Consider the following 26449-nt stretch of genomic DNA (forward strand, 5'->3'; position numbering starts at 1 on the left):
TGTTGACCTTCCCCATCATTGTGATGAACATATAAGGACAGTCTCTTTAGGGAACACTGTTCATGCAGTGCTGTGGGAATTACAGAGCAGTGCAGTCTTCCTACACCTCCTTGTGTTTCTGTATGTTGGGCCAGAAATTCTCATCCACATCACAACAAAGATCGTCTCTTTCCACAAAAAGTCTGAATGATTGAGGACACAGTTGTTCTCCCAGCTTTTGGCTGCATCTCTTAACCAACCTTAGCCATTGTAAGGAAGTCAAGATTAACCAGGGAGCAATTTACCAATCCTGACTTCGAAAAAAACAGATTCAGAAAAAAAGTCCAATGGAAAGATGTTTGACATATTACGATAAGTTGTTCAACACTTTTGAATGTAAACTCTTATGTGATGAACTAATGACTACATGTCATGGGAAGTAAGACAATTTATAATTATATATATATATATATATAAAAATGTCAGAGGCGAACCGTGGCCCCAGCCACTTGGCCTTCAGTAGGACCATGGGACCACATGTGGCAATAAACAATCAAAAAAAGAAATAAAAACAATAGCCAGAATCATGTGACATGGAAGTTTAGTATATTGATAGTTTTGTGGGATTAAATATTTATCATGTGCCTGAACACTGCAACACCTAACACAAATTCAAACAATTAAAAAAATTAAGATATAAAATTGAAAAAAAAAACAAAACAAAAAAAAACAAGTTTCAAGTAATCCAGCAACCACACAGTCTTCTCCATTACTTTCTGCCATTTCTCTTCACGTTCTGCCAACTAGATCTTCTCTTTTCTCCTCTCTCACTCACAGCTACAGTTTGGTGTTTATCCATGAAAGTGATACTCCAGGATGGAACAAGTTGGGTCCTATCACAAGGTTTAGGGCAGAAATTACCCCTACAGCAGTGTTTTTGTGCAGCAGAAGCCCAGAGCGCTCGCACCAAACACCCCCTCACTGCTCCTCTGTTGGTTTCCCCTGCACTCAGACGGAGCCATATTTTACTTGATTAAAAACACAAATAAACGGACTCCCACAGAAAAAATCTGATATCGGTCTGCATTCACGCTTTGTGTAGAGCACTTTCAGCGCGTTACTTTCACACAAAAAACACCGCTAAATAAGGCTTTAGTTCTCGCAGTGTCTCTTTGTCCTGACAGACTACCTGCGTTTATTTATATCTGGAACGCCACAGACTGATACACTAAGTGGCGAGAGCCTCGTAGCCAGCTGTGGCTCTGCAGCAGAGGTAGCGCCGTTTTACGACACCATGAGAACTATAGAGCCTTATTTAGCTGTGTTTTTGTGTGAAAGTAACGCGCTGAAAATTCTCTAAATAAAGCGTGAATGCAGACAGATATCAGATTTTTTTGGTGAGAGTCTGTTTATTTGTGTTTTTGGTCAAGTAAAATATTGCCCCGTCAGAGTGCAGAGGGGCAGGGAGGGGGTGTTTGGTAAGTACTCGCGATTCCCCGGAAGATGACAGGTATGAGCCCGCCCACAGTTTATCAAAATATGATTGGCTAAGACAACTGTCATTGTCAAATTGTGTCCACATTCGCTTGAGTTACACAGGCATTCGTTGCCCTACCTGCCAGAATGTGTCGCTGATTTACAAAGATACCATCAAAGGGAAAATTGTGATTGGTCCATTTTCCCTTTCGTTATATTAACCCCATTGTTTGCCAGGACAAGTTTATAAAAATAATATAAAACTCATTGCTATGATTTCATTGAGTAAAATAAATAAATAAAAACAAAAAAAAACAAAATAAAGAAATAAAATAATTATCTAAGAGTACAAATAAATATGGTTAAAATTGTATTTCATGTATGTGTTAAAAAGGTTTAAAATCTGTTCAAAGTAAACGAGTGATGAGTATCAGTTAAAAACGAGTGAAATACAAAATGTTTTCATGTATTATATTTTGTTTTTATTGTGAAAGAGCTAAAAGGAAGTGCTGTGTACACAACCCTTGCCGATCAGTTTCGTATTCGCTTTACTAAGAAACCGGAAGTGGGATACGCTAGCTTGACCTGGAGAGACGCAATTTGAATCTGCCATGTGGCTGCTATTTTTGAGTAATTAGAAGAGTTTTCTGGACTTTTAGCTCAATGGTCGTCAATGAACACTCGTCTATTGCTTGTGGATCAACTATGGATAATTTCTGCCCGAAGTCTGCCCTGCAGTAGGTTGTTTACAGAACTTTTGAAGCAGTTTAGCACCGTAGCATGTAGCATTCGCTAGTCTAGCAGATGTAGCGCCGCCAACGGACTAGTTTTGCTCAGTCAGCTTTCTATGGAGACTTCTTTCTCATCATTCCGGACTGGATATGAAGATTGGTCGTTCTCAAAGTGCTAATAGACTGCTGGAAAAGTTCAAAGTGTGGATTTTATCTTTGCTTTCCTGGACATCGCTTGCTAAAGGCTAACCCTGCATTCGCCAAAGTGGGAGGATGGAGCTGTCATCGTAGGACACTGTTTGGATTTCTCTTCACGTGAACTTGGACTGGAGGCTGTGAGTACTGACTGAACTACAAGCTCAGGGTTTATTTTGGTTTGCTCCTAGAGTGAAGCAGCAATTAAGTTTTGGGCCTCACCGCAGGCCTGCAACTATAGGGTTTTTCTAAACTTAATAACCAGGCAGGTGTGAGTGTGTGTGGCCCCTTACATAGGTTATTATTTTAAGTTAAGAAACATATTATTTCAAGTTAAGAAACTTATTATTTTAAGCCAAGAAACTGAGAAAATACAGATTTCAGGAGCAATTATGATTTATTGTTGGTTTACTTGTTATAATGTTGATTTTAAAAATGTTCAGTAAACTGGAAGTTTGCATTTAACTTAAAAGTTTGATCATTTAATCTGATCTTGGTTTCTCTGTATGAAAGATCGTAATAAGAGTGGGTATCGAATATTAAAGGCACACTTGGGATTTTTTACACAGTAACATAGATGAAGCAGTATCTCTTCATTAGCTCTCAATATAATATTTAAGAACCTAGAGGCCCTTTCCTAATATAGTGGGTAAAGGTGGGCTACAAATATGACTAAAGCACCTGATAATGTAGCAAACAAAAGAGAATTCTACATAATCATTTGCATGCATGTCCAAACAATTGAAATTGATTTACTGCACAAGTGACACAATGATGTGAAGATTGAACAAGTAGTTTTGAGAATTTCAATTCTGATCTGAGAAATGAACCAAAGCAACTGAGAAAAACTGCAATAGTTGCATACGAAAAGGGTCCTAAAACGTGGGACGGCTCGTCTCGGTTATTTGGGGATCTTTCCCGGGATAAGTCAGTGGAAACACCACAAAATCCATGCCTTACCCAGACGAACCGAACTGGTCTGCTTGGTGGAAATGTGGCTTTAGAACCACCCTCTCATATGAATATTATTTTCTGCTGTATTTCATGCTGGCAGTGTCTGCTACTTAAGATAAGACATAAGATAATTAACCGTGAGAGTAGAGGGCTTTTATTTACTTATTTATCAATATTTAATTCTATTTCCACATTTATGTGGGTGCTTGACGTGACGCTACATTTTGTGTCCTTTGTGACAAATATAAATAATAATTTATAATATTTAATTAAAACCCCTATTTTTTCCTTTACAGTATAAACTTCCAGAATAAATACATCTGTAGTTAATGAGCTTTAAAATTCAAATATGAAAATATTTTGTTTTAAACATGACATTTGTCCACCGGTGTGACTAGTGGTGCAGCGGATCATCATTGACCAGATCGACGTAATCGGTTCGGCACACACGTGACCCATGGATTGATTTCTGAAAAAAGCTGTGTTCTCGTCCGCACACATCTTTTGATGAGCGGAGACGGGACGTGTGCAGACGTGGCAAGCAGAGGAGAGGAGGAGCTTGAACGCCCTGCGACACACTGGCCATACACACTGTGCCGTGCCCAAAGCGATTCTCCAGGATGGAAGTTGGGTTCTATCACAAGGGTTAGGGCAGAAATTCCCCCTACAGCAGTGTTTTTTGTGCAGCAGAAGCTCAGGGCACACGCACCAAACACCCCCTCACTGCTCATGTGCCGGTTTCCTATGCACTCATATTTTACTCGACCCAAAACATAAATAAACAGACTCCCACCGAAAAAATCTGATATCTGTCTGCATTCACGCCTTTTTTAGAGAATTTTCAGCGCGTTACTTTCACACAAAAACACCGCTAAATAAGTCTCTTGCTCTCATCGTGTCATAAAACGGCGCTACCTCCGCTGCAGAGCCACAGCTAGCTACGAGGCGCTCGCCACTTAGTGTATCAGTCCGCACACACGGTGTGCCAGATATAAATAAACGCAGGTAGTCTGCCAGGACGAATCATGCAATAACAACGTGAAGATGAGTGATTATGAGAGCGAGGATGACCTGCCGTTCACTTTGCATTCCATTATTATTGTTTATATCTGTTTGTTTATATCTGGCGTGTCTTTTTGAAAAAAAAATCTGAAATTATAAGCTCAGGTTCTTTCATTCTCCTTATTTCAAGGAAGATGTCTTTTAATGTTTCTTTGAGTTCTATTTTATTAATGGTCGTTCAACCAATATTAAAAGGAGATATGCCTTTTTATGTTGCTGTTGCACTTTAAGTTGATTTTTGGTTCATTGTTAAATTTTAAAGGAAGGAGATATGCCTATATAGGATGCGCATCATTTTAATTATATTTGCCTTACCCCACATGGAGAGATAAAGTGGGGACCACTGTGTCACATCAGCTCGCAAGCTCTCTGTTAAAGGGTCAAAATTTCTTTTAATCAAATCAGCTAGCACAGGTGGAAATGTTATACCTAGATACTCAATGCCTTTCTTGGGCCAGGCAAAGTTACCAAATTGGAAGAGAGATTTAGGGCAGTATGGTGTAAGAGGAAGAGCCTCAGACTTTGACCAATTCACTTTAAAACCTGAAACGGAAGAAAACCTATCTTTAATTTTAAACAGGGAGAGGAGAGAGGATCTGAAACAAATAAGAGAATGTATATAGCATTAATTTATGGCGATGCTCTCCAACTAAAATGCCTGGAAATGTAGGCTCACTGCGGATAGCCACTGCTAATGGCTCCAGCGCAACAGCAAAGAGCCGGGGAGAAAGAGGATCCCCCTGTCTAGTGCCTCTACCTAGGTCAAATGGAGAGGATATGACACCATTAGTGAGAACAGAAGCTGTGGGATGAGTGTAAATAAGGCTGACCCAATCTATGAACCTCTGGCCAAAACCAAAAGACTCCAGGGCAGAGAGCAGGGGTGCTTCCCAATGTGCCAAAATGCAGTCTCCTATCTCCTCTCTCCTCCGCGACACCGGAAGTATGTTGTGATCAGCCATGCTGGAGGACATTTCAAAGCGCCAAATGTGCTCGGAGGAGAGAGGAGAGAGGAGACTGAGCTGGAGGAGGCATAATCGAGGAAACACAAGAGCAGGCTTCGCGGAAGTCTTTTCACTGACAGACACGTCCCCTTGTGACGTATCAGAGCCGGCTATAAAGCGTCAGCTGTCCACATGTGTGAAACGTGAGCTCCATGGAGCAAGATAAGCTGTCTAAGCATAAAGTCTGGCTCACACTACAGGATTCTTGCCCCGATTTAACCCAGATTCGGTCCTCCCGACAATCGGGGAAGAAATCTGGTCGTGGACTAAAATCGGCCGACGTTCAGGCAAGATTATCTTCTCGTGTGAGCGGTTGACAGATGAATCTTTAGCCCCACCATCGTCTCACAGACTCGTCGGAGCCGCCCCGAGAATTTTCATGTTTGATATTTATCTGGATGATTACAACATTCATTCTCACTGAGGATGACAACAGACAATTAGAAAGAGCCCCAGAGACCGGACAACAGACAACACATGCAGGCTGAAAGTGAAACTCAAAGGCTCCGGGTCAGCTGACTGCGCACTCCACTGGCCCACTCGAGCCAGTTCAATAATACCTTTAAAAATAACACATAACCACGCCATTTTCATACAGTAGCAAACTGTTGTTTTATCAGTGATGGGTGTGAGATCATGCCATTATTGGCTGATACAGCAACAGTTTCACCTCTGTCCCTCTGCGTGCGCGTAATGGATGAAAGGCACCGCTGCAGACAGCTCCACTTCTCTCTCCTCCTGTCCCACCAGTGCTTATAGCAGTGCTTATAGCAGAATAAACACATTATTTATGAACACAAAGTGGCCCCAATATAAGACTTAAAAACTATCAATCTGGGCCTAGGAAAACGTGACATTTTTCTTTTTCATTCATGAACATATTCATGTTAAACTGATCTGAAAGTGAATATGAATTTTCTGCGGTTGAGCGCCCTGTTGTTTACATTATTTTCCTTAGTTTAGTTTGTCTCGTGCGCTCAGACCGGTTTATCCAGCTGTGACGCCGTCATCACTAAAATACGTCGCTTCATGTGACGCTCCGGAGGAGAGGACATCTCAATGCTCATAAAATTAACCTCCTTCTCTTCTCTCTTTGTTTCCTCGCGTCTCTGGCATGCATCTCTGGTGGGCGGGACTAAGACGCAAGTGGAGGAGGCGAGGATGGAACTTTGGAGCTTTGAGAAGCACCCCAGAAACTGCCACTCAACCCTGTCAAAAGCCTTCTCGGCGTCCAAGGAGATGGCTGCCAGAGGGGAGGTGTATATGTAGATAATTTTGTTTCTGTATTATTCAGTCAAAAATAATAGATTTGAAACCAAAAAAAGAGATTTGTAATCAAAAGACAATAAGTAGGAAATGAAAAAAAAAAGTTGAGAATAAAACAAAGCAGGTTTCAATTGAAAAAAAAAAAAAGTTGAGATCAAAATACAACAGGTTGCATTTGAAAAAAAAAAAGTTGAGATCAAAACACAACAGGTTGCGGTTGAAAAATTAAACTGAGAACCTAGTTCTTTCCATTTTGCTTATAAATCAGCCCTCTTTGCTTTCAAGTTGAAAACCTTCTCTTGCAAATCATTCCTTTTTGTGTGCAAACTCCAAAGTTTTGCTTGCGAATTCTACTGCACTTACTGGGCGGGGCCTACGCTGGTGGATGACAGAATAGTTTCTATTGGTTGGTTTGACCTGGCTTTACCGAGTGCGAGCGCCAGCTACCACTTCCTTACACAACGCCTGGAGGTAAGTTGATAGCCTCTGGCTAGAGTCCGCTGTACACTCACAAAAACAACAACACAGTATAATGAATTATAATGCCCTACTGCTGCAAGCACGCTAATTAGCATGGTTGTCTCTGCTAGTCACGGCCTGAGCATAGTTACATTAGCTAAGATAGTTAGTGATTAAAACACTGTTCCACGGTACACGCGGGGGCATGGTTCCTACACAACAGTACAGGGTTTCTCCCAGTGTATTGTAAGCCTGGCGGGCCCGCCAGGCTTTACCTGCCCCCCCACGCCAGGCTAAGCTTTTTAATTCACTTTTAGCACTCCATTAACACATGATCAGGTGTCTTTTTCATCACCTGACAACGTTACAACTTCGTTGAGCAGAGTCGCGCCTAACGGGACATGTCACGGACGTATAACATTTATGTATAACATTTTAACACCAGTCAAAGCAGAGTGAGAATGCTCAAGACACTCTTGGAATGTTGTTCAACCAATCACATAAATAAATAATTATAATACTGTTTGCACTAAAAACTTCAGGACAACTGTCTGGTGTAGCATTATTTCGTCTCTCTCTGTCTCTCTCTGACACACAGTGACATACGCCTTCCTCCGGTCAGTTGCCATGACAACGTGACGCTCACTGATCAATTGTTTGGACCTGAGTGAAAACAAACGCGAGCCCTACGAGCTGAAAAATCAAACGATGGATCATTTTCACATGTGGTGAAAGCATCTAAGCTCACAGAAGCTTTAAACTGTGCGCTAACAGCTAGCAGCCATGCTACAGCGGCCAGCTGAGCCTTGCCGAGCCGCATCTCGGTTCTCGTTAACGGCACCGCGGTCCGCTCTGTGCAGACCTCTCGGCCAGCCGGTGAAGCAGCGGTCTGCTGAGCATGACGTCCGTCAAATGCAACCTGTTGTATTTTGATCTCAACTTTTTTTTTTTCAAATGCAAACTGTTATATTTTGATCTCAACTTTTTTTTTTCAATTGCAACCTGCTCTGTTTTGATCTCAACTTTTTTTTTTCATTTCCTACTTATTGTCTTTTGATTACAAATCTCTTTTTTGGTTTCAAATCTATTCTTTTTGATTGAATAATAAAGAAACAAAATTATCTCCATAGGTGTAGTCCTGACAGACCCACATTATATCAATAAACCTTCTGATGTTGTCTGCAGAACAGGGAGGATGTATAAAGCCAACCTGGTCAGGATGGATCAGGGAAGTTATAACTTTGCATAGTCGGTTGGCTAAGATTTTGGATAATATATACTTATCGTAGGACGTCAGACTTATTGGTCTATAGCTTTTGAAATCCAAGGGATCTTTACCAGCTTTTAAAATAAGAGTAATAGCAGCCTCTGTCAAAGAGGGAGGAAGTCTGCCCTTGTCATATGCTTCATTATAAGTTTCTAAAAGCAAAGGTGCTAGCTCTGCAGAATATGCTTTATAAAACTCTGCTGTAAAGCCATCTAAGCCTGGAGCTTTACTTGAAAGTAGATTTTTGATGACATTCATTATTTCTTCAATAGTGATGGGTGAATCCAGTTGCTCAAGTTGGTCCTCTGATAATCGAGGAAGATTGAGAGTTGAGAGAAAGGATATAATATCTATTTTACTCACTGTTAGCTCGGCGGTATATAGTTTAACATAGAAGTCTCTAAAAGTCCCACTTATTTCTTTAGGATCACACAGAAGTCTGCTATCAGCCCCCTGAATGGCTGGAATGGCACTTAATGTTTCTTTTTGTTGAATGTATCTAGCTAGTAGCCGACCAGCCAAAAATTTGTGATAATGATATTCATGACGTTATGGGAAAAAAACAAACAACTCATTATTAGTGATTGCTGCTTCTGAACAACAGCATTTTTATTGCACACACAGTATGGATGCCACTTCTCCAATCATTTACTACTACTACACAAGCTTGAAATGTAAGCAAAGTAAGTAGGTCAGATCCAGAGGAAAGTTAATCTAGAGGGTGCCCACTCTCCCCCCCATTATTTACTATCTTTATTGAACCCCTAGCAGCAGCCATTCGCCAGAATAGTAACATTATAGGTATCGAGACTCCAACATCTCATCACAAAATCAGTTTATATGCAGATGACATATTGTTACATCAGAAATCCAAATCTAAATCATTAAAAGAAACTATTAATTCAATCCGATCATTCTCCCATCCATCAGATTATTTAATAAACTGGTCTAAATCAAGTATTCTTCCCATTAAAGGGATAGTTCAGTTTTTTTGAAGTGGGGTTGTATGAGCTCTATGTGACCACTAAGGACATTAGATACAGTAGAAAGTTGTCTCCTCTCCCTCAGTAAGACACAAACTTTAATCGATGGTGACGAGGAAATCGACGCTAACAGGGACAGACGGTACCAAATTCAAAGGCTATTTTCTCTGCCTACAAGAACTAAAATCAAAAAGTAATACCACAGTTTAAGAGTGCCATACATAAAATATTTTTTAAGTGCATTAAGTCTTCGGAAATATAAACATTTATCTTGACCTAACTAACTCATGTGTCCTTACGCGCAGCGCTAGTGCGCTCCGTCCCCCCTCCTCCTTCCAGCTGCAGGGAATGTAAACAAGCTATGCTTCGAGCGCTGGTTTTAGCCTCGTGTAAGTTTGATCAAGTATCGTAATTCTTTATAAAGTGGGAACAAGACCTGGCCCTCACCCCCAATGCTGACTTCTGGAACCAAATCTGTGAAAACACCTTCTCCATAAGAGCAACAGTAATATCCAACTAATCCAGTACAAAATCATCCACAGGGTCCACTTTACAGGGCATAGGATGTTTAAAATGGGTTTAGCACAATCTGACACTTGCACCCACTGCTCCCAACACACTCCAGACACTTACCTTCATGCCACCTGGAACTGCACACCTGTCCAACAATTTTGGGTTGATATTATCACATCTCTCTCAAATATTTTGGGCTGCCCCATCCCTCTGTCCCCTTCACTGTGTCTGCTAGGCCTCTCATGGCCTCAGATTTTCTGGGGGATGGGCCTGGACCTCCATCCCACCGCTACATGCCAACATCTTGCCCCACCTGGCCTGGCTGTGGTTCGTGGCCTCCCCTCTGGGGAGGGGGCTGGTCCTGGGGGGGCTGGCTCTTGTGTGGCTTGGGGCCTCCGGCCTGCCGCGGGGGGCGTGGGGGTGGCTGGGTGCTGGGGGTGGGGGTGGCTTAGGGCCGGGCGGACGGGTGGTCGGGGAGGGCGGGTGCGATCTGCAGGGGGGGCCGCTGCTCTGGGCCCTGGGTGCTGTCTTTGGTATCGGCGGGGAGGCAGGTCTGTGCCCCCTTGAGTCCTAGGGTTGTCCCTGGGCCCGGTTTGGGGACTGTGTGGGGGGGCCCGGATGCCCTGGTGGCCCCCGGGGGGCGCCCCTGGCTGTGTTTTACTTACTTGGATATTCGGTGACCACCTCACATGCGTGCAGATACTCAAGCTTCTGTCGAGACTAACTAAGAGTTATGATAGATCCCGTCAGAGCATGCTGAGTCGGGTACTATTACACATCTTCTCACATCCTGTGATGCATGCCACTTCTTCTCCTATCCACGTAGGCCCAAGCTCCCCACGCTTTCAAGACCCCATTTCTGGTGTCCCTGGTTTCGTACAACCTTTACTTCCTGTATTGCATTAGCCCAGCACTTGAATTGCTATCTTAAATCAACAGTAGTAGACGTTTGTCCTTCCTTCTGTTTGTCTTGTCTTGTCCTGCCTGTCATTATTTCCCCTTCTTTCACACTGTGGTGTGGCACGGCCCTCCCCTATAGCTCACATCAGGGGTTAAATAAAGTTTAGAATGATGGAGTAGCCTACAGGGAGGGCTGGTGATGGTCACTATAGCAGTTAATCTGACTGCTAGAAAAAAAAATGCATTGGTCTTTTCAACGCTGTCATATGACACAGTGCTCAGCAGAAAAGATAATGCAGACAAGGGGAAGAGAAGGAAAAAATAAAAAAAAGGAAAAGTTAATCTAGCAGGCGAAAAACTTCATTATTCTAACAACACATTCTTTCTATAAGGACACCAACACAAAGGAGGAGGCATGGACTAAAGGCGCTTAAGTTTGGAGAGGGCAAGATGAGCTTAACATTAGAGGTGTCCCAGTCCGATATTAATATCGGTCCGATATTAGCAAAAAAAACAAATATCGGTATCGTATCGAAATGCATCGAAAATGTCCAATATCAGCACTCCGATATAAGCAGTCTATTCCAGACTCCGCTCCTGCTGTTTTTATTTGATTTACTTAGGTTATTTTCTGGGTCTTCTAATTTATTCTTTATTTTATTCAACTACGAGTATTTTTTATGTTTAATGTTAAAATTTCTGTTTCCCGTTGGTTAATAATAAATGGGTCAGTTTTTCCTCATACCTACTTTTGCTGACTACTGTTCTTTGTTTGAATAATATCACTTAATCAAGCCTTTTCTAACATGTCAGACATACTACAAAATAAGTAATCAAAGTAGGCATGTTTAATGCTGATATCATATCGGATAAATATTGGTATCGTATCGGAAATGAAAATGTAATATCGGGACATCCCTACTTAACATACTAATTAATTACCATGAAGGTGTGTCGTCATGGGTGGGATTCCTGCTGAAACGTGGTTTTCCTGTGATCTTGTAATCTCGGGTATCCAGCTGCTATGGGCACTGCGCTGCTCTGCGCTGCTCTGCTGTGCGCTGCTCTGCTGTGCGCTGCTCTGCTGTGCGCTGCTCTGCTGTGCGCTGCTCTGCGCTGCTCTGCTGTGCGCTGCTCTGCTGTGCGCTGCTCTGCGCTGCTCTGCGCTGCTCTGCTCTGCGCTGCTCTGCTCTGCTCTGCGCTGAGCTGCGCTGCGCTGCTCTGCGCTGCTCTGCGCTGCTCTGCGCTGCTCTGCGCTGCTCTGCGCTGCTCTGCGCTGCTCTGCTCCTCTTTTAGGCACTAAATCCTTATGTGAGGACGATGATGCTGTAGTGCTACTTTCGCTCTCGCCATTGTTGTTTCGTACACAGCAGGAAGCGTCATATGTCATTGTGTCTCTGCACTGTAAATACCGTGAAATGACAAATTTATATTGTCAAAAAAATTATACCAGTATTGTTGTAAATGGTATGATATAGCACACCCCTGATGCTGCTACTGTTAATTTAACAAAGTGCACTTTGTGAAAAGTTTTATATATTTCACCATGATCTTATGTTCTCTTCTACAGTTTTTCACACTTGTGTTTGGTGTTAGTAGTATTGGTGTTTGGTCATCTACTTCATGCAAAACAAATCTGTTGTATAAACACACTGGAAACAAATCTTTTATTTATGTATTTGTGTATTTTTTTTATTTAAATTTCAGAACATTGTCACATTCAAACGCTTATATTTCCACAGGTATCATGCTGGTGTTGGTCATGAAAGATGTTTGACAATAGTAAGGAGAATATGGCCTGAAAGGGAGTGAGTGACCCAAATAAATAAACATAATTATATATTTATTAGTGCTGTCAGGCAATTAAAAAAATTAATCTAATTAATTACAGGATTTGTAATTAAATAATCTAATTAATCGCATTTTAATCTCACATCTGCTTAAGGCCCCAAAATAAAGAATCTGAATTCCAGGACATTAAAATTACATTAAAAGACATTTAAAAATAAGGTGGGAATATATAAAACACATTTTTAGGTACCCTGAGTGTTATGGTTCTATCTTTACAAAATCTACACAGTCCTGCACCTGAGGTAAGCTGATTTGATTTTTAGGACATTTTTTGCTTCTGTTCACATTTTTACTCGATGCAATATGAACTTCTATACTTCTATGAGGTCAGGAGAACCAGGGCTAAAGGCTAAAAACTGTAAGGAACTATGTACAAAACACTTTTTTCAAGTCTTGGATCAAAGAAAAGTGAAGTATTCTCAGTTTAACCTGCTTTTGAAAATACATTTGAAAATAAGTGCGTCTTTGAACCCCTCGCGGGTTTGGGATCCAGATCAATCTGCGTTAATTTTTATGACGCGTTACTTTGCGGTGTAATTAATTAATCTAATTAACGCGTTAAAATGACAGCCCTAATATTCATATATAAATAGAAAATAGAATAGAATAGAAAATACTTTATTTATTCCCTAGGGGAAATTCAGGAGTCACAGCAGCAATCAAGAAAACGAAAGTAGGAAAGTGTATAGAAAGTGCAAAAAGGTCCACAAGAAAATAGATGACGACAGCCCGTCCACCATTCTCCAGCCCAGCCAGTCTCCACAGGATCCAGGACTGAGCCCCCCCAGCAGTCTGTTCAGTCTCTGTCTCCTGGATCCTGTCTGCCCACAGCAGGCGAAGCTCCTCCAATGTGTCACCGGCGTCCGATGTCAGCTCAGTCAGCCACGTCTGTGAACAGCATGATGCCACACTGCCCCCCAGCAGCCCCTCTGCTGCTGGGCTAGCACGGCTAGCTCGTCCATCCCACCGGAGTTAGATCCCAAGATCCCAAGTTCCCAACAACGATGGATGGAAGGACAGGTCCACGTCTTCACCTCCTGGCTCACACCCCAGAACCAGCACGTCGTCCTCACCTCATCCTCCTCACCTTGAGGGAAATCATCAAGCCCTACTCCAGTTAGCATTGACATGCTACAGGCTGCTAACAGCTAATTTCACATGTAAACAATGCAGCCATGGTTAGATGTAGGATCTCCAGACGAACACAGGCGAAAAGTAGTAAAAACATCGCTGAAGCCACAAAAAGTTTGGTGTCCATGACCATCAATGAACCATACAAAGTAATGATCCACTTCAAATACAAAGATGACGAAAAAGAGACGAAAAGAATTACAAGAAACGGACAAAGAAGAGAGAGCTGCTTCAACAGGCAGCTACTTGGGCAGCGCCGAGTGTAGTGTAGTGTTGTTCTTGGTGTTGTAAATGATATAGATTGTAAGTATAATGTTGGGCTTTCCAAGAAATGTGTTTTAGGTGTTTGATCAGTTAGTGAGAAAAGGCGCAAATGTTCACAAGCTGGTCCATGCTGGTCCAGGCGATGCTACCCTCACAGCTCAGTCAGCTCTGGAGGTCCTGTAAAAACAGAAACAAAAGGTCACAACAAATGATTTCACTTGTAGTCCAGTTTGGATGGGGGTCAAAGGGGCAGGGGAAACACAGGGTCTTGGAGCTTATGGAAAGAGGAAAGCAACAATTTAGGCTCAAAGTTACTACTGGTATCGAAAGACTATGCAAATATACAGCTACAGCACAAATTCACCCTTCAAGCTGTGAGGACAACCTCACCACAAAGACCATCTCTGTGTAGACCAGCTTGTGAACACTTGCATAATTTCAAACTTACAGATGAAACACCTAATACACATTTCTGGAAAGCCTGACATGATGTTTACACTTAACACCATTCATAGCCACCCACTACAACACCATGGTTATATTTTATCAATAGTTGGGTTTATAATCTACTGGAGTCCCCCTTTTTAGGCTCCGTACAGTTAACTTATCCCGTTTATGAGCAACACCGGCATTATACCTGTGGAAATATAAATGTTTGAGTATGACAATGTTTTGAAGAAAAAAAAAAGTAATCATCAGTGGCTGGATCTGTTTCTAGGGAAGCAGATTAGGGCCATTTTGGACGGAGAAAACAATTTTGCGCAAATCGAGGTTAAAGTCATAATGATGAGAATAAAGTCGAAAAGATTGAAATCAAAATGACGCAAACCAAGTTGAAATGTCAAGATTAAAGTTGAAATGACTGGAATAAAGTCGAAAAACAATTTCGAGATGAAGAGGTAATGACGAGAATAAAGTTAAAATGTCCAGATTAAAGAAGAAAGGACAAGGATAAAGTAAAAAAAATTGAGATAAAAGTCAAAACGACGAGAATAGAGTTGAAGAAAAGGTTGAAATGAAGAAGAATGAAGTCGAAAAACGATTTTGAGATTAAAGCCGAAATGATGACAATAAATTGGAATTTCAAATTTAAAGTCAAAATTGGGAGACTTAAGTCAAAATGAGGGGAAGAAGTCTCAACAACCTGCCCTGATGTTTAGCGGTAGTACACTGAGTACACCCAGCTCCTCAACAGCCACAGGCAAAATTGACAGTAGTGGCAGCTGCCATACAGGACAAACGGCTGTCTTCAGGATCCGTGTATGTTCTGAAAATTGTTAGATGTTCTGTTCAGGATATAAAGGATTTTAAAAAACAAAGAAAGAGTGAGCTTTTTGACTTTAATTTTAAAAATCAAAACTGAACTTGAAATTGGTGCTTAGGTTGTGCGCGCTGACGCACAGCCAAGCACTTAAGAGCGCGCAGGAAAAATCCAGTGGAAATTCATGCAGTAGGGCTGGGTGATATGGCCTTAAAATAAAATCTTTGATTTTTTCAGAAAAATTTCAAGTTACGATTTTTTGATGTTTTTTTTTTTCCTTTTAAAGAAAACGATAAGTACAAATGACAGAGACAACTCAAAACCAGTTTTGTTTTAATTTTGTCAAAAACTTAAAATAATAAAAGTAACCTCTATTTGACTCTTGGAATTAAAGTTTCAGCTCTTCTTCTGTTTCAAAAACTTCACTTTGTAGTTATAAGGGAGGCACATTCACATTGAAAGCTGCACTATTTTGTACATTTTGAATTTAAAAATCCTGCTAGGAAAAGCGTGTACAGTACTGTTTCAGTGCACTACAGCACTGTTCTGTTATATTCTGCTTTTAAACGATTTAAAAAACCCACTTTGTTTCTGTCTAGTTTTATTTTTTAAGGCTGTAGCCTGTTTATCCTGTATTTTAATACAGACAAATAAGTAAAAATAAATGCTATTTATTCAAGTGTGGGCTCACAAATGTCATGCCTTACTGCTGAATGGAGGATTGAGTTGGTGGAACAGAGGGAGTTGCAGGGAAAGACGGAACTCAGCTTTCCCCAGGTAAAAGCCAAACAACTTCTCAGTCATGTCTGTCCAGGCAGCACTGCTCAGTTCGATCGCCCATTGTCGTTCCGATATCAGCTATTCCCCGCAGTCTACTTTCACAAATCATGATCCGTCCATGTCACCATAAGAGGGGATTTTCTTCAGTAGAGTGGGGATGTTCTGAGAAAAACTAATGTATATTTCTTTACTATCTAATTTTCAAAATGATCAGAGTATTAACTTTGAAGAGCAGCAGGTTTGACGCGCCTCAGTCACATTATTAATTATCTGCAGGTGAACATGAAAGGGTCCCAGCTTTGGAAATGTTTGAGTTAAAGATCTTAATCAAACTCCTGAAAGGTGACTGATAGAAAACAGAGGATTGGAGGAAAGGGATTTGAACGTTTACTGACGAGAGGTCTAGTTTATATTAACCTCTTAGGGCTGTTGATACAGACCATAAGGAACACGTGTCTGTCAAGGTGCTGGGTGTCAAAGATATTTAAGAACATTTTATGACACTTAGGTTTCTGTTGTTTCGTTAGTGAACTGTTAAAGCATGCTGCACACACGTGGAGTCAGCGCTTGCTGCAGTATAAAAGGTGCACAATAGCGGGGGAGAAAAATTCAAATTCAAATTTTTTAAATCGTCCACAAGAAAAAGTTCGAACTAGAAAAGCAATTTCTGAAGAAATTGCGCTGTGAATGCAGAATGCTGAAGCAGCTTGCGCTGAACTGCTAATGCAGAATGCTGAACATGGATGACTGAAGATATGTCTGAAAATGGCTGAATGAAGTCTTAAATAACTCGCGCTGAAATGCTAAAGCAGAAGCTGAACATGAATGACTGAAGATGTGTCTGAAAATGGTTGAATAAAGTCAGGCAAGGCTTGCACTGAAATGCTAATGCAGAACGCTGAACATGAATGATTGAAGATGTGTCTTAAAATGGTTGAATGAAGTCTTGAAAAGCTTGTGCTCAACTGCTGATGCAGAATGCTGATCATAAATGACTGAGGATATGTCTGAAAATTGTTTAAAGAAGTCCTGTAAAAGCTTGCGCTCAAATGCTAATGCAGAATGCTAAATTAACCTGCCATGAACTCTTGGATGAAAGGAAATAAATGGACAATAAATTGAATGGATGAAGGAATTTAAAGTTGAAATGGTTGCGTCTATTCAAAAATTAAAGGAATGAATTAAATTTTAAAGAACATTGATGGAAATAATGACCTGACTGAGGGTAAATGTAAGTCTGCTATCTTAAACCCTGTTAAAATGTAATCCAGTGTGTACTGTGTGTGAGTTTTTTAACCATGTAAGCCTGTAGGCTGAGGCCCATCTGAAGCCAGATGTTGCCATGGTGATTATTGTTTACCAACTGCCATCAGAGAGCTGGTGGAGTCTGTTGATTCCCAACACCCCTTTTTGAAATCAGGCTGTAAAGGTGCTTGCAATTCTGACAAAAAGAATGATGATGAAGCATGAATCAGTGTAATCTAAAATTGGATTTAAAAGTTTGAATGGCTGAATCAATTCAGAAATTAAAGGAAGGAATTTAAATTTAAAGAAAAAAATCTAGGAAAATAAGGAGCTGACTCAGGGAAATGGAAGTCAAATGCTGTTAAAGTGTGATACTTTCTGCCCTGTGTGTGTGAGTGTGTGTGTGTGTGTGTGTGTGTGTGTGTGTGTGTGTGTGTTCAATCATGTAAACCTGTCTGCTGAGGCTTATCTGAAGCCAGATTTTACATTGGTTATTACTGATAAATTACCAGACACATGCTTGTCTTTGTTCCTGGATGTTTTGATGAGTTACTATAAACAGCTGCATGAGATCAAAGGTTTCCACGGTGACCAGCTCGTCAAGGGCAGCAGGTGCAGGTGCACAACTTTGCCCTTGTTACTGTAATCTTATGAAGATTTTGTGGCAAAGCAAGAGTCCGAATCTCCTGTCACCTTGCCAAAACCGTGAGGGCTAGAATAAAAATGAACACACCGTAGGAATCCTGAGACCCAGAGGAAGCTGTCCGTCTAAATTTCATGCATGAAGGTCAAGAAACGAACCCACGAGAGCGATAGATAGATGAGGGAAAATTTACTGATCTCTGAGAAAACCCCTCAGGAATTAACATGGAGGTATATGGGGATTTTTTTTAACTTCTCATGACAGTTGGCCATTTTGTGAAAAAGTGCTCCATCCTTTTGCTTTAAAAACCACTTTGTCAGAAGCAGGACAAGACTACTTACATGCTGAGGGCTTATTTGTGTTGATAGCTCAAAAAATGTGGCCAAGAGAGCAGTTGACCCAGAAGTTTCTCAGGTCTTGTTTCCCCCTCTCCGTGCTCTGTCGTTTGAATCTCCCACTCTGAGCCAAAACATTCCGTCCAATACACACCAATGTTAAACGGCTCGAAGAGCTGAAATGCATCATGACCTTTGAAGGGTCATTGTGAAGAAACTATGAATGCTAGGAAACATTTGAAACCCACTGAATGAAGCCAAAAGATAGCTGAATATTTTGAAGTTTGAATGGAGTTTGTAGCTGAATGTATGACTGAATGAGGAGGGTTTGAAGCAGGCTGAGAAAATGTCCTGAAGGGAGAAAATTTTGAAAATTCCCCATTCATCTCTATGTGACCAAAATTTCGTAAATTGTCGAATATCTCGGAAATTATTCGTGAAAAGTTTCTGAAAAGTCATAGCCCCCTTGTCCCCACTGAAACACACGTTTTGAAGTTTGAACGGTGAAAATCGGTTGAAGTTTGCTGGAGTTTTAGCGGTCCAAAAAAGCGGGCGGAAGAATGAAGAAGAAGAATAAATTTTTTTGTCACAGAAGAACATATACTGTGAATGCATTGCTGCATTCACAGCAATTAATCAGTATAATCGATATATCGCCCAGGCCTATCATGCAGACTGTTTTGAACTCTTTAAGATCTGTTTTTTGCTATGATTCATACCATGTGTGAAAGACAATGCTGTGTTCTAATAAAGTTTTGATCTTTCAGGTGGCTTGATATATTGCAGAGGTCAAATCATTCACTGAGTAACATTGAAGAAAATGCCACACCTCAGATATGACAGTAGTTCAATTAAGAGAGACTTATACAACAGAAAAAGTTATGAACAGATTTAATGAATAAATGCATGCAAATGAAGTTTGGCGGTTAGAACCCATCAAGCGTTGAGCAAAATAATCAATGTAGGGGGTACAATGGCATGAATTATGATTATCACCCGTAAGAATACGTACCTTAGGGGGAGTCTGATGATTCTAGATAAAAGCAAAGAGAAGGCATAGAAATAATGTTAAATAACACAAATAATTGGGGTAAGTGAAGATAGAAAGGAAATATGATGATTGCAACTCAACCCATGATGTGAGCAATGACAGAGGTGAGAAGTCCGACATCCTTGGAACTGAGCAATGACAGTGTGCAGAGGTCCGACAACCTTTTGTCAGCAATGACAGTAAGCAGAGGTTCCACGACCTTTTGTCAGCAATGACAGTAAGCAGAGGTTCCACGACCTTTTGTCAGCAGTGACAGTGAGCAGAGGTCCGATGACCATTGGTGACAGAAGTGACAGTGTGCGGAGGTCCGACGACCTTTGTGTCAGCAACGACAGTGTGCAGAGCCCCCACAACCATATGAAAGGCAGCAATGACCTGAATTATGCAGCTGTGCATTAGTAGTGATAAATGAGATAACTTAGTGACCCAATGTGAATCCGACCACCACCAGTTATATGCTTTGAATATTTTAACATTTAATACTCACATACTGGAAACTTTAGTGCTTTAGGTGCTGCTCTATTTTGCATAATCTGTTGAGCAGTTGCCATTCCTTGTTTTAGGGGTTAATTCTCTTCATGTATGTTTTCTTGTTTTGTAATGGGAGCAGGGGTAAGATGGAGTTGTAGGAATAGAAAGTCTTGTATCTTGTATGATACAGAAGTTTAGTTTTCCCAAGGGATTCTTTTGTTTTGTTTTGAGTGCATGAGAAGCAGAGGGGAACCCTCTGGGCCTTTCAAGGTATTCAGTGGAGGCCTAATAAAAATATTAAAAGAATTCCTTAATAGTTATTTTATTTCTTTATTTATTTTTTATTTATTTATTTTACTCAATGAAATCATAGTAATGAGTTTTATATTATTTTTATAAACTTGTCCTGGCAAACAATGGGTTTATATAACTAAATGAAAAATGGACCAATCACAATTTTCCTTTTGATGGTATCTGGGTAAATCAGCGACACATTCTGGCAGGCAGGGCCTTCAGTAACTGCAACGAATGCCTGTGTAACTCAAGGGAATGTGGACACAATTTTACAATGACAGCTGTCTTAGCCAATCATATTTATTTCAGGTGTGGGTGGGATCATTTCCTGTCATCTTCCGTCCATTCGCGAATACTTACCAAACACCCCCCCCCCCCCCCCCCCCCCCCCCTGCTCCTCTGCACTCAGAGGGGGCCATATTTTACTTGACCAAAAACACAAATAAACAGGCTCCCACCAAAAAAAATCTGATATCGGTCTGCATTCACGCTTTATTTAGAGAATTTTCAATGCGTTACTTTCACACAAAAACACCGCTAAATAAGGCTCTAGTTCTCATCGTGTCGTAAAACGGCGCTACCTCTGCTGCAGAGCCACAGCTGGCTACGAGGCTCTCGCCGCTTAGTTTATCAGTCCGCGCGCACGGCGTGCCAGATATAAACAAACGCAGGTAGTCTGCCAGGACGAAGAGACACGATGAGAACTAGAGCCTTATTTAATGGTGTTTTTATGTGAAAGTAACGAGCTGAAAATTCTCTAAATAAAGCGTGAATTCAGACCGATATCAGATTTTTTCGGTTGGAGTCCGTTTATTTGTGTTTTTGGTCAAGTAAAAGATGGCCCCGTCTGAGTGCAGAGGAAACCGGTGGTGATGGTGAGATGAAGCCTCATGAAGCATCGAACCACTTAAGCCCAAGTGGTTTGAGAAAGGGTTCATCTCGCGAAGCTTCATGTGCTCACGAAACCACCTGCTGATCAGGCACACAATCACAGGCAGTTATAGCTTAACCACATAATGTGTGATTGAACTTCTGTGCCTATTTTTGCTCTTGGGAACGACTGTTAATTACAAAAATGAAAATAAAAAAATGTTCAACAAAATAAATTCTCTACATAAATGAACACATGTTCATATAAAACAGCATTTTTTAATATTCTGTGTGTAAATTCCCCATAAATGGTAGTATCAATGATATGGCAGGTTGTGTAATAATGCTTTTCTGTTGCTTTAGGAAAATTGCATGAGCTCAAACAGGCAGAGCACAGTGAAAGTGTGGAACTAGGGAGCACTGAATATGCTTATATATGGGCAATATAATATAATATACAGTACAGGGGAGATTTTACTCTTTTTTATTTTGAAAACTAAAACTGCTTTCCCAACTCTAGTATCAACACTATAAGTGACTGATCAACTCTATCAAAAGCCTACATTTTGAATAGAATAGAATAGAATAGAATAGAAAATACTTTCTTTATCCCCGAGGGGAAATTCAGGAGTCACCGCAGCATCTAAGAAAACAAAAGTAAGAAAGAGCATGGAAAGTGCAACAATGTCCATAAGAAATTAGATGATGACAGCCCGTCCACCACTCTCCAGCCCAGCCAATCTCCACCTCCACAGGGTCCAGGACTGAGCCTCCCCAGCAGTCTGTTCAGTCTCTGTCTCCTGGATCCTGTCTGCTCACAGCAGGCGAAGCTCCTCCAATGTGGCATCCGATGTCAGCTCCGTCAGCCACGTCTGTGAACAGCACGATGCCGCTGGGTTAGCATAGCTAGCTCGTCCATCCCCCGGAGCTAGATCCCACGTTCCCAACAACGATGGATGGAAGGACAGGTCCACGTCGTCACCTCCCAGCTCACATCCGAGAACCAGCACGTCGTCCTCACCTCCTCCTCAGCTCGAGGGAAATCATCAAGCCTTACACCAGTTAGCATTTACATGCTACAGGCTGCTAACAGCTAATTTCGCATGTAAACAATGCAGCCATGGTTACATGTAGGATCTCCAGACAAACACAGGAGAAAGTAGTAAAAAATATCACCTGGAATGGAGCCTGATGGGCTTATGCTGCTGTCAAACCTCTCGGTAAGCTCTGAACCACTTTCCGAAGCAGTCACGTGGTACAGTCGGGCAACGAGGCTTTGGACGTCATCATTTTTGGCTCCTCCTCCTAATGAAGCAAGCCTCGATGCGCGCTTCGAAGCCTCGGCACATCTTGTAGCATCACTAGAAACCGGCACACGAGCAGGGAGGAGGTGTTTGGTGTGAGTGCTCTGGGCTTCTGCTGCACAAAAACACTGCTGTAGGGGTAATTTCTGCCCTAAACCTTGTGATAGGACCCAACTTGTTTCATCCCAGAGTATCACTTTGATGGATAAACGCCTAACTGTAGCTGTGAATGAGTGAGGAGAAAAGAGAAGATCTAGTTGGCAGAACGTGAATAGAAATGGCGGAAAGTAATGGAGAAGACTGTGTGGTTGCTGGATTACTTGAAACCCTGTTTTTGTTTTTTGTACAATTTTATATCTTAATTTTTTTAATTGTTTGAAGTTGTGTTAAGTGTTGCAGTGTTCAGGCACATGATAAATTTGTAATCCCACAAAACTATCAATATACTAAACTTCCATGTCACATGATTCTGGCTATTGTTTTTATTTCTTTGTTTTATTGTTTATTGCCACGTGTGGTCCCATGGTCCTACTGGAGGCCCAGTGGCTGGGGCCACGATTCGCCACTGATGACAAGTATGTGTGTGTGTTTTGTCTCTCCTTGTATCTTGTTATCCCTCCTCCTTGTTTTTCTTTTTTCTGCTCTCTTTCTCTGTTTCATTTTCTCTCTCTGCTCTTTTCACAGCTCAGTCAGCCAGTTCTGCGAATAATCCATCTTGATGTCTGGTAGAAATCTTCGTTTCGTCTCATGGAATGTCAAAGGAATGAATGATGTCGTCAAAGTCAACAAGGTAATATCACACGTGCAACACCTGAAGGGGAGATCTGTGCTTCTTACAAGAAACTCACCTTCGCAATTCTGAAATATCTTGTGTAAAAAGGGCTTGGATGGGTCACTTATTCCACTCTGGGTTTACTGAGAGGGTAAGGGGTGCTTGCAATTGTTATACAACTCCTTCGAAACCTCTGTTACTATATCTGATCCTAACGGACGTGTTGTTATAGTCTCTGACAAACCACCCCTGTAGTCCTGGCTTCAGTGTATGCTCCCACTTGGAATGATGAAAAATTTGTATCTTTTTTTTTTTTTCTTCTTCACTTAATCTTTAAGACCACCTTATCATTGTTTGGGGCGATTTTAATCTGGTATAGGACACCACACTTGATAGATCATCTGCTAAACATATCGCTCAAACAAAATCAGCAACCACCTTAAAATTTCATACAGACCATTTGGGATTGTCTGACCCTTGGAGAACTAGGTTTCCTTACAACAAAGAATTTTCCTTCTTTTCTCATGTGCACCATAGCTTCTCACAAATAGATTTCTTCCTACTGGATAATAAACTGTTGCACAGTACTGTTGCCTGTGAATATCATAGTATAGTCATCTCTGTTCATGCCCTTGCATCAGTAGACATTACTTTCTCCCTCTGCAGACCTGCTCACAAATTCTGGAAATTTAAGTCACAGTTGCTCTCTGAAGCTAAATTTAAAGAATTTCTCATTGAGGAAATCAATTTCTTCTTTAACAATTACAATAATTGACATGCCTGATATCAGCAGTGATATACTGTGGGATTCTTTTAAAACATATTTACGCGGGCAGATCATCTTATTTGTTTCCCATTCTAAAAAATCATAGCTTTCTAAGTTGACAGAACTATCCGATAAAATCCGTATTTTAGATGCCTAATACGCCTCCAATCCCTCAGCTGCATTATACAAAAAGAGATTACAGCTACAGTCTCAATATGAATTGCTATCAACCAGCAAAGTTGAAATTCAGCTTTTACAAACAAAGCAACGCTTCTTTGAACAAGTTGATAAACCTGGCAAACTATTAGCATATCAAGCCCGCTCTGCAACTGCCTCTAAACTCATACCTAACATAGCATCCCCAGCTGGGTTAGTTACAACAGATCCTAGGGAAATTTTTAATACTTTCTCTAATTGTTATTTAACACTCTACTCGTCCGAAATCTCCTTCCACAACTGGTCAGAGCCAAACCCCCTAGACTACTTTACATTCCCTCAAGTAGACAACAATGTGTTTAGTAATCTAGGAGCCTCCATAACATTTGCTGAGGTCCAAGAAGCTATCGGGTCTTTACAAAGCTCCAAATCCCCTGGACGGATACTCCACAGAATTTTTCAAAACCTTTTCTAGCAAACTAGCTCCCATCCTAGCAAGGGTATTTAATGATGCGTTTGCAAGAGGGAAACTTCCTTCTACATTCTCAGAAGTGTCAATAACCTTGTTACTTAAGAAAGATAAAAATCCTCTCCACTGCAGCAGCTATAGGCCCATCTCCCTCTTAAATGTTGACTCTAAAAATTGTCCAAAGTGCTCGCCACTCGTCTCCTGAAGGTCACCCCTACGCTAACGAACCCGCACCAGACCAGTTTCATCTCTGGTCGACAATCTTTTTCAGTAATACTAGAAGGTTATTCAACATCATCTGCTCTTCTTCAGACTCCATCCCGGCTGAAATCATCCTATCTCTAGACGCCGAAAAGGCTTTTAATCGGGTCGAGTGGAGCTACTTGTTCCATATTCTAAGTAAATTCAGTTTTGACTCCAACTTCATATCATGGATTAAGCTTCTTTACATTTCCCCCTGTGGCTAAGATTAATATTAACGGTATAAAATCTAATTCATTTCCTTTATCCTGGGGCACTCGTCAGAGATGCCTGCTTTCCCCATCTCTGCTTGCTCTAGCCGTCAAGCCCTTAGCTGTATGGCTTCGTTATGAAGATAAATTTGAAGGGATTTTCTCGATTTGGCTTATTTCTTTATGCAGATGACCTTCTGCTTTACATCACCGATCCAACTTCATCACTTCCTGTTATCTTGGATATTCTAGAACAATTTATGAAATTATCTGACTATAGAATTAATAGGGATGTCCCGATATTACATTTTCACTTCCGATACGATACCGATACTGCAGCATTGAGTATTGGCCGATACCGATATTAATCCGATACAATGTCAGCATTAAACATGCATACTTTTATTACTTATTTTGTAGTATGTCTGTCATGTTAGAAAAGACTTGATTCAGTGATTTTATTCAAACAAAGAACAGCAGTCAGCAACAGTAGGTATGAGGAAAAACTGACCCATCTATTATTAACCAACGGGTAACAGAAATTTTAACATTAAACATGAAAAAATACTAGTAATTGAATAAAATAAAGAATAAATTAGAAAATCCAGAAAATAACCTAAATAAATCAAATAAAAACAGCAGGAGCGGAGTCTGGAATGGACTGCTTATATCAGAGTGCTTATATCGGAGATTTTAGATGCATTCCGATACGATACCGATATTTGTTTTTTTTTGCTGATATCGGACCGATATCCGATATTAATATCGGACTGGGACACCTCTAAAAATTAACCTACATAAAAGCGAGTACCTTCCAATTAACTCCACTGCAGAGAACCTCCCTCTCGCTCTCTTTCCTTTTAGGAAAACGACCCAAGGATTAAAATATCTTGGTGTTCTTGTAACAAAACCATTCTCTGAGTATTTTTGCAAAAAACTTTCAACCTTTACTTGAGCACTGCAGATCAGATCTGACCAGGTGGTCCACTATCCCTTTACCTTTACCAGGTCGTATCAACCTGATCATAATGACGGTACTTTTCCCTGCTTTCTTTATATCTTTCAACATGTTCCAGTGCTCATCTGCAAATCTTTTTTTTCTTCACTTGGCCAGCTGATTAATTCCTTTTTTTACGGTGCAATAAATAAGCTAGAATAAAGATCAACTCTCCAACTTCCTAAATCTCTCTGGGGTCTGGCCTCACCTGATTTTTACTGATACTACTGGGCTAGCAATATTAGCAAATCCTTTATTGGAATGTTAAGATGGCTCCTAATAATCACCCTCTATGGGCCTGCATGGAACTAGCCTCCTCACCCGTTGCGTTATGGTCAGTGATTTGTTCACAGTTACCTTCACCAATCAAGCGAATAGCACAGAACGCCATTATTTCTGAGACCTTGAAAATTTGGAGTCAATTAAGGAAACAATTTGGCCTACATTCCTCATCGAAACTTGCTCCAGTTTATCAAAACCTTTTATTTCTTCCATCCTGCTCCGACTCAGCTTTTGAATCCTGGTCAAATAAAGAGACCAGAGACCTT

The 26449-nt window shown here is 41.0% G+C and overlaps 1 long non-coding RNA gene across 2 annotated transcripts in view; it reads left to right on the plus strand.

The window, feature by feature from the left end:
- Positions 1 to 2009: 2009 nt before the first annotated feature.
- LOC141786549 (uncharacterized) overlaps positions 2010 to 26449 on the plus strand; it is a 31748-nt gene continuing 7308 nt past the window's right edge. Inside the window, exons 1-2 of one of the 2 annotated variants that reach the window (XR_012597833.1) lie at positions 2010 to 2521; positions 22974 to 23079. This is a non-coding gene — a long non-coding RNA (uncharacterized LOC141786549). Of the gene's footprint in view, positions 2522 to 22574; positions 22865 to 22973; positions 23080 to 26449 lie in introns of those variants that run through there. The other variant, XR_012597834.1, reaches the window with a different exon arrangement.

The sequence above is a fragment of the Halichoeres trimaculatus genome, unplaced genomic scaffold (assembly GCF_033239565.1).
Source record: "Halichoeres trimaculatus isolate MK-OKI-2021-1 unplaced genomic scaffold, fHalTri1.1 fHalTri1_scaffold_42, whole genome shotgun sequence".
Taxonomy (NCBI): domain Eukaryota; kingdom Metazoa; phylum Chordata; class Actinopteri; order Labriformes; family Labridae; genus Halichoeres; species Halichoeres trimaculatus.